This window comes from Engraulis encrasicolus, chromosome 19 (assembly GCF_034702125.1).
Source record: "Engraulis encrasicolus isolate BLACKSEA-1 chromosome 19, IST_EnEncr_1.0, whole genome shotgun sequence".
Taxonomy (NCBI): domain Eukaryota; kingdom Metazoa; phylum Chordata; class Actinopteri; order Clupeiformes; family Engraulidae; genus Engraulis; species Engraulis encrasicolus.
Genome location: NC_085875.1, coordinates 52540117 through 52549616, shown reverse-complemented (window position 1 = coordinate 52549616; position 9500 = coordinate 52540117). Strand labels below are relative to the sequence as shown.

At 40.7% G+C, this 9500-nt stretch overlaps 1 long non-coding RNA gene across 1 annotated transcript; it reads left to right on the top strand.

Annotated features, from left to right (window-relative positions):
- The first annotated feature begins 8758 nt into the window (after positions 1-8758).
- Positions 8759-9278, top strand: LOC134434798 (uncharacterized). Its single transcript, XR_010031932.1, has 3 exons — positions 8759-8810; positions 8904-9037; positions 9256-9278. It is a non-coding gene; the product is annotated as an uncharacterized LOC134434798 (long non-coding RNA).
- Positions 9279-9500: the final 222 nt, after the last annotated feature.

Sequence of the window (9500 nt, the reverse complement as noted above, 5' to 3'; positions counted from 1 at the left end):
ACCTTAAATCTGTTTTCTCAAACAACTTCATCATGAGTGACTTATGATGTCATGCGTGTGTTTCTTTTACTAAGCTGTAAGAGGGTGTCATTTCCTATTCGCCTCACCATTTTCTTGTAACTTTTTCCAAAACTTCAACATTTTGCCTGCGCCTGTCTAGCCCTTCAAGATGACCATTAATTTGTGCCCCCCCCACACACACACGCACACGCACACACACACACACACGCACAAACACACCATTAATTTGTGCCCCCCACAACTCCACACCACACCCTACATCCACACGCTCCTCCCTTTCTCACACGCACGCACAACACATGCATGCACGCACACACACACACAGACACACACACACTCTCTCTCTCTTACACACACGCACGCACACGCACACACATCCGCAGCCCCATCCCTCCCCCGGCAGCACATGAAATAATATCAAACCAACTCTGTGAACCGAACCACATTCTGTTCAAAATATCCCATTTTTACAATTTATTTGTCTTTTGTCCAGGTTGTGAAACCATAGCAGTTGGACAAATGTGTTTCAGTAACTTAAAACCTCCTTGATTGGCTGGGCAGCCAAGGGGAATGAGGGCTCACCAACTATGCTATACAAGGAATATGAGCCTTTATTTTAGAAGCTTTTGAGTGATCTATGTTATGGCGTGAGAGCAAACAAGGTCTGTTGTTTCAAAAACGTGATGATGGTCCAGACATATCTCAGGGCTCTCAAGTTTTGAAGTTTGGTTGGAGTGTGAGTTTTTGTTTGTTTTTGTTTGTTTTCTTTTTTCAGGGTGGGGTGGGGCATCAATCCATCAACCCTTTAGGTCAGTGGTTTTCAAAGTGAGGGTCGGGGATCCCTGGGCCGCGAGGGGATGCCAGGGGGGGCGTGGCAGGTAGGCAGGAAAAATACAGCGAAATAAAATGAATTATTTAATCAATTAAATAAAATTAAGAAGCCACATTTTTTATCAATTAAATAAAATTAAGAACCCAATTTTTTTTTTTTAAATAAGCTAAACACAGCTGAACAATTTCCTTCTGTACAATGTTTATACAAGTACAGTATAATGCTCTCTGTAGCCTATACTTCAATGGGTTTATGAATGCACCAACTTCATCAAGTTGTGAAACTGGGTGCACAGAAAAAAGTGTGGCAAGGCTCATGTCAGGGCCAGGGGGTCTTGGCTAGAACCTACTGGTAAATGGGAGACTTGTCATAGTAAAGTTTAAGAATCCCTTAGGCTATAGGTTTCCCTTCAACCCAGCTATGGCCTACATGTATTCAATAGGTTATTTATTTATTTAATTTATCTTTATTTCTCCTTTATTTATTATTAAACTATCATTAATTGGGTCTGCTAATAGTTTTGCCTAAATGGGCCTTCCGAATGTAGATCAACTAAAAATTCTAGTTCTAGTTTTTTAAAAATCTTGATAAAATGGGCTAGGCTTTCTGCTTTTTATATACATCCATTTGCGTTTCCAAGTAGGCCTTAAGTCCAAGCACTTAAAAAAAAAAAATGTAGGTGCTGCCAGCCCCAGATAAGGCCCTTTTTATTCACTACCCTCTCCAATATGTTGGTTGACCCGGCCTTTTTACTTGCCCTCTCCTCTGGCACCCCCTGCGTTCACCTCGAGTTCATTCTTTCTCCTCTTTGCCCACCTCCCACAGTCTCCACGCTCATCATTTCTTCCCTGACATAGCCTATAACGCAAATGATAATGATATCCTAAAACGTGACAATAAAGCTCTAAACAGCTAAACCCATCGTATTTAATTAGCACTGAACGAACGAAATCGTCCTCAGAACAAGACCATATCGACAGCGAGTCGCAACCTATCAATCATCTGATGGTTTCCAGATTTTTAGACTGAAGCAGAACCTCGCCTGTAAATACAGACCACTAGGCTACATATGAATTTTATAGAATGATAAGTAGGCTAAATCATGAAATTGATATCAATCACGTTTCCGTGTCCACTTGAGCAAAATGCAGAGAAAGCGACGCAGCCTAGAGCTTAAAGCCTATAAAAGACCGCAGATGGACAGCGCGAGAACGCACTGGCAGCTATTTAGGCAACAATCATGTAGGCTATCATTAGAGATGTAGGCCTTTAGGAAGTTGTCAGATTATAGGTAGGAAAGGATCTTCTGAAAAACATGCAGTGGGGTTACAGTTGCTTGCCTGCTCGCTATCAACCATTTGGTTCTTTCAACATCTCTGCCTACATGGTTGGGGGAGACAGATATAGCTCTAAGAGAAAAAAAATAGTAGCCTAACTAATAAAAGACTTATATTAGGCTACCACCTACATTAAGTAATCACCTGATGCTCCTGGCTACCGCGTCTCCTCACCTGCCTGTTCGAAAAAAAACTCCAGTTCACTTTGAACACGCAGCCTACTGACGTAGCCTACCTGTAGGCACGCCATTTTAGATAGAACTCTAGATGGACATTTAAATCTACCCGACAACAGAAAATTCTATTTTCTGATTGGCAGAATAGCGTTGTAATTAGGGCTAGATAACTGAGCGCAGAAGCGCTGTTACCAAATAGCTGACGCGTCTGTGGATAGTTTGGAGGAATTCACATGCGCCAATAGGAAAATTTAAGAGTGTGAAATCCCACGTATGGCGTGTGAGTGTGAACTCGTTGAGATGCGTGTCACACTCTCAAAGCGTGAGACTTGAGAACTTTGTATCTTCTCACTACTGAAGCCATTCTACTGTATTTATCCTGTCAGATAAATAAATACATGTGAATTTACTTGTAACCCTCTTCTCAGTCAACATTAATAGGGGCAATACAAGTACATTTACTACAGCAAGTTGATATCAACAAAACTGTATCACAACTCACTTCAGGAGTAAAATAAAACCCAGAAAGTAAATTCATTTTTTGATGCTTTGAGATTCAAAGCAAATGAAAGAGACAACCATGTGTCTGAACTTCCTCGAGATGGGAAGCATATCGTGATCTGAGAATTATAAGGTTATATCTCCATTTTTGGTCGAAATTGAGTTTTTGACATAATCTGACTCATTACATGTATATTAATGCCTGTGTGGTGTTATTTTAGTAAAATGTATTATTTAACATTGTCATTGATAAAATAAAAAGGTTCTATCCCACAAAACAGCTGGGATGTAAATAACTCAGTTATTCTCACTCACCCTACAGTACTACAGCAGCTCTCTGTGTCTGCCACGGTCACTTACTTGGATTATAACTACCCCAGACACTCGCAAAGAGCAAGGTCTTCCCTGACCAGGCACGTACATGACTGACGACCCACCCAGCCTTTTTTTTTTAAAAGCTGCTTTTTGGCCGTGTTTTTAGAACACCAGTCAGTCGCTTCTTTTGGGCTTGTTTTTAGGACGCCAGTTGCTTATTTCTTAAATCTGGCAACACTGCTTGTGGATGAGCACAGGGCAAAGGAGGAAATGTGTCAAGGAGAAATCACATCCCTACCACAATAATAATGTCAACAGTAGCATAGCAAATCATTTCTTGAAAGTAAAGCACCTGTGACAGTAGTCTACTTTCCTGTCCTCTGTTTTCAAAACAGCTAGTTCTACTGAATTCAGCGATGGCCTCGAGAACAAATAGCTGAGGGACATGATGGCCTGTGAGCTTGCTATCAACATGCTCAATCAGAGATGATCTGCAGCCGTTTCATTTTGGACATGTGATCAGCCTACACAGTAGCTGAACCGCTTGTAGGCGGTTGTGATATTCATGGGTTTCATTTTTAGGTTTCTTATCTTCTGTGGGATGGGATGGCAATGAGTTCAGGAGTGGTATTTTAATGTGTCTACTATTTGTCAATATTGAACGTCACCATTAACTAACTGAAGACCTTAGGTGACCTATGGAGAATGTTGTTTCTTTGATTGATGTCTGAGGGCCCAGCCCCATTGTCTATATGTAGACCTGCCCACTGACTGTGTACTCTAACACCTTGCCGGTCAAAACGTTGTGCCTTTTTTCACAATAAAATCATGACAAGGGAGCTTTTACGATGTGCGAATATTTTTTTTTACTATTTCACTGTTATATTTATTCACTTTTATGTTGTATAACAAATAAGCTTGTTTAACACCTATGTCTGCATTCAGTGCACAATTTTCTCTATGATCTTTAAATTTCCTTATATTTTCCTTTGTTTCTCTCATGTATTGTGTCCTTTATTAGTATTTATTCTTCCGCTTATTATTGCTATCCGACCGTTTATTATTATTCTTATTATTAGTATGCTTGCCATGTTATCTCTCCGTTTCTTTTTATTAGTATGCTTGCCATGCGGCCTATGCACCCTATGACGTCATTTTCTGCCAGGATAGTTTCCCCGCCATTTTGAATTTTGTAAAAATCAATAAAAATGGTGCCCTGCCCACAATTTTTGACCAATCATCACGAAAAATTGTATGAGGGCTTCGGACTGAGATACATCTACCCTAAAAGTCCTGTAACGATTGATCAAACCGTCTTCAAACAGGAGCCAATCAAAGTTGGCAGCGAGGATACCAAACAGGAAGTGAGCTCATATCTCTGATATCTCTTGTATCAGAACCCAATTTTATACCCAATTTTACACCCATACAACCGAATCCAACGCACCCTATAATATCATATTTACCATTATGGATTTCCCACCATTTTGACATTTTCAAAATCAATAAAAAAAAGCTCCCGCCACATTTTTTTTCCAATCATCCTACAATTTTTAAACAAGAAGTTAGCTCATATCTAGGTGGTCAACTGTATGTTGTGTATGCATGAAGGGCAGCATATGCATGAAGGGTAACGCATGCATAAAGGGCAACGAATGCAAGACGGGCAAGCATACTCCAGCATTTTCTGTGAGGAAATGCAATCTAGTTAATTTTCTTATTCTTCTACAATCGATTTTGCAGAACCGCTCAAGATAGATATGTAAACATGGACATTTTTGGATGATCCAGAACTTACTGTATATTGTTGTTGTTACTGTTGCTGTTATCTGGTAATCATCCCCCCCCCCCCCAATGCCATGTGGGGGCTGAAACCCTTGGGGTGTCACTGACCTAGCAAGACAAAGGGACACTTTTGGGGTGGGGGGTTGCAGTATATAATCTCACTTCAGAGATTCCTCTTGGAGTCTCATTCCATCTCTGAAGGGAATCTCTGTCTTTCTCTCTCTCTCTCTCTCTCTCTCCCTCTCTCTTTCCCTCTCTCTGTCTATCTATCTTGGGTAAAATGTCACTGTACCCTATGCAGTGTTGGGAATAACGGCGTTTAAATAAACGGCGTTACTAACGCCGTTACTTTTTTCAGTAACGGATAATCTAACTAATTATTCTTACTGTCAGTATAACGGCGTTACAATTTCATCCATCCGTTACTGCACGTTACTGTTTGGGTAGCCTATGCGTCGTCACCGTGCGTTCTATTACCAAAACCTCTCCATACGGCCATATCAGAGATATTCTCTCTACTCTCTCTGGTCATATGGCCACGTTCGCCGCTGCCATCCACCCAGTAGAACTCAGAAAGAGGGACAGAATGAGTGTGTGTGTGCTGCTTGGTGAACAGTGTTCGTCTGATCCCAGGATTATTGAGTTTGCGTCCGGATAGGTGGCTGGAGGGAGCGCAAGCTAACAAAAACCAGAACCACTCTCACCCCTAATTCCTCCACCAATAGGACTACCTGTATGGACACTACGACTGCATTCGCCACTACCGCCGACTCACTTGAGATCGGATAAAGTCACCGAATGAGTTTCAATGTGTGTGTATGCTTAGAGAACATCCTTGCTTCGCATGTCGGCATCACTGCCTTTGGAAGTTTCGCCGCGGTAAACAAAGAGTGCTCGTCCGATCATTATCCTCCTCGTGAGATAAAAACTGTCCTTCAGAGTCAGAATAGGCAAATAACATGCTCAGAACTTCATCATGATTCAACTTCTCACTAACCACGATGAAATAGCTCGCTGATAGTTCGCTGATAACAACACAAACTCCACTCGCACGCTTCGAGACAAAGACGCAAAGTGGCTACTTCCGCATTTTGTGGTCGCGTCTTTTACTGCTTCACGACTCTGTGAACTACAAAATGACGTAATCGTAGTCTTGTCAGAGACAGTTTAGATAGGCCTAGAAAATCTCTGGTCTTGTTTGAAAGGATAGCATTTAGTAATAATTAAAATGTAAATACTACATTTAGTAGTAATTTAAAGTTGGATTTAACATGCACATTTTCAGTTGAATTTAAATAAGCCTATTAAAATGTGTTATTTTCTTTTATAAAAAAAAAATATATATATTTTGTCCATCCAGTGGCTTTGGTTTATTATGTTGCAATAAATTGTTGTTTGTATCGTTACCTGTCTTTACCGTCCTTCTCTATGTGGTTTATGAAACATGGTCGGGGGGGCGAGTAACGCAATAGTTACTTTTACTGGTAACTAGTTACTTTGATACCGGAGTAACTCAGAAAGTAACTCAGTTACTTTTTTGGAGAAGTAACTAGTAACTAGTAACTAGTTACTTTTTCAAAGTAACTTGCCCAACACTGTACCCTATGTACCCTACAGTAGCCTTGAGTTAAATGTAATGTTACCTTGCAGTTGATAATTAAATTGTCATATATAACATTCATTCATTTGCATCTCCTCATCTGTATCATGCCATTTGCCTTTCCTGTGTCTTACGTTAACACTGCTTCCGTTTCAAATGCCCACTCCTGGCCGTCGTTGGTTAGGAAGAAAGTGGAGGGAGAAGTTATATACTTTTACGGAAATTTCTTTCAAAGACCGAAACGTTCGGCTCGGTGTGCCGATTTAGATTTTTACTTTTCACAGGGGTACTGTCACAGGGAATTTGTTCCGGGCAGGGAAAAAGTTCCGGGTGACGCAACAATCGCGTTCGAATCAGCTGTTCAACAACGTCGCTATGCTGGTCGCTATGGCAGGTGCGCTCGCGCTTAGAAGTGCAATTTAATGACAAAACACTCGTCATTCGCCTCAGATCAGCTAAGCAGAGAGCACGCATTGTTTTCTTGGCAGTGTCTGTGATCTACAATCTCAATTTCCAGCAGCTAAACTTTTAATTACTTGACCTAAAGTCTTTCTCTTGCAGCTCAACTGTCAGCGATTCATTTGCTGTTGTCATTCTTGTCGTAGGACGTTTATTGCCTGTCAGGCTAGTTAGTTTAAGCTACTTGTTCGTTAGCTGACGTGACATTTGACTGTAATATTTTAGACTCAGTGAAATCATCGTGATACTTTATTTGTTTAGAGTACTTATCATCAAGATGCCCGTTTCACCTGAAGACATTTTCTTTTACCTTTCTAGCCAGGAGAAATACAAGCCAGGGGCAAGCGAATCTTCCAAAAGAGCCATAAGGAAGGCGTCCAAAAGCTTCTCCCTTCAAGGTAAATATTTACTTTATATTAAGATGTATAATGTCGTGATTTTGACTTAAGCAACCCAGCAGAGACCATATTTGTGTATCGGATAGAGCTAATAAGAAGTAAGACAGCTAGCTAGCAGGAGTGAATGAAATGCTTCGACTTAGCCAAGACAGACATGGGTACAACGTTGCTTTTTTGGTGATATTGCCGTTTTTATTCATTTGTGTGAAATATTGAAATGTTGTGCAAGGAGTGTGGCCATGTTTATATAAGGTGTATATAGTGATAATTATATTTTAGAAGTATTTTCACCTCAGAATTCACCTGAGAGTCCTATCAATGAGGTGACAGATCCTACATCACACGTCAGTCAAAGAAACCGACTGATTCATACAGGTTGAAACTATTTCTCAGTTGTATTAGTATAGTGCCCCCCTTCTTCTAAGTGTTGGGAACAAGTGTTGTATATTAGCTTTGGCTAAATACTTTATTATTGAAATCAGATGACTGTTTTTTGTGCCAGTACCATGATAAACTAGTCAATCAATGAAAACAATCAATCACTGTATGAACTGAAAGAGTATACAAGGTGAGCTACTAGTTATCAATGTTGAATTGAAGTAGTACCGTAGTAAGACTGTATGTAGTGAAATATTCCTTTGTTTGACTTGTTGAATAATGAAGAGAACTGTGAAGCGTTCAGTCTTGTGCTATGTGTTTTGGATCAAAACAGTTGGCAAACACCCACGCCAGATTTTATGATTGACATCCACTTATTCCCTCTTTTTAGGTGACACCATGTTCTACGTCGGAGCTGATGGTTTGTCATTGAGGAGGGTCGTGTTTTCCCAGGAGGAGAGGGACGCCATCCTCAACGAGGTTCATGCAGGCCACTTCGGCAGGGACCGCATGGTGGACAAGATCACAAACCGGTTCTACTGGCGCAGTATCACTGCTGATGTGGGGAAGACGGTAGGTGATTTAAAACAATAAAGCCATGTGTCCAGAGCCCTGAATGAACTTTTTTCATCACCAGCCCTAAATGTGGTGTTATTTGTCTTTGTACCATGTTGGGTTCAAAAGTTATGTGATTAGACAATTTGCAGTAATGTTAACATCTTTTATTGTTAACTAGACATATTAAGGAGTCTAAAAAAATGGATGTCAACAACAATTACGTGGGGTGCACGTGGACCCCCTGTAATGGCTACTAGATTAATAGTGTGCTTGTGATTTATGCTTTATAGTGCAATGTAATGTAATATACAACTACTTACAATATTACACTCATTTGCTATTTTATCATTAAGATTTATGGCTGCAAACACTGCGAAAGATTTGAGAAGGTGAAGACGGAGTCACCTGAGCTGAAGCCGATAAAGCCGGTTGCACCCTGGCATATGATCGGTAAGACAGTACTTTGCATGGACAGGCACAAGTTACAGTATTAAAATGACAAGATGACAATAATATGGCTTTCTGTGCGTAATCTTTTTGAAGGTGTTGACCTCATCGGACCCCTGCAGAAGTCAAGCAAAGGTGGGAACCGTTACCTCCTGACAGCGACCGACTTCTTCACAAAATGGGTGGAGGCAAGACCCATTAAGAAGAAGCAGGCACTGCTTACCTCTGAGGTGTGTGTTAAATGACAGCAAGTAATAGATTTTAACCCCTTAGCGCAGAGCCTATGTTATAACCTTTTTTGTGGCGGCTATGTCTTATTCTGTTACTAAGGCGTTCGATAATGTTGTCATGATGCCGGCGACCCCATCAGCACTGAGAAGCTACTCTTCACCTATGACTTAGTTGTACCACTAATGTGTGTGTGTGTGTGTGTCTTGTTATGTTATAGGCAATGATGGACATCTTCCTGACACATGGCTCTCCTGAGGTTATCTTGACTGACAGAGGCCGTGAGTTCTGGAACCACGTAAGTACCAAAAATCTGCATATTTTGCAAGTCTAGATACATTCTCACATCATTTTCTGTAACTGACTCTTCTCAACTTTTGTGTGCATGTTTTCTTTATTTTTTGTCTTTTGTTAAAAAGGTAAACATGAGTCTCTTCGACAGGTGCGGGGTGAAATTAACCAGCC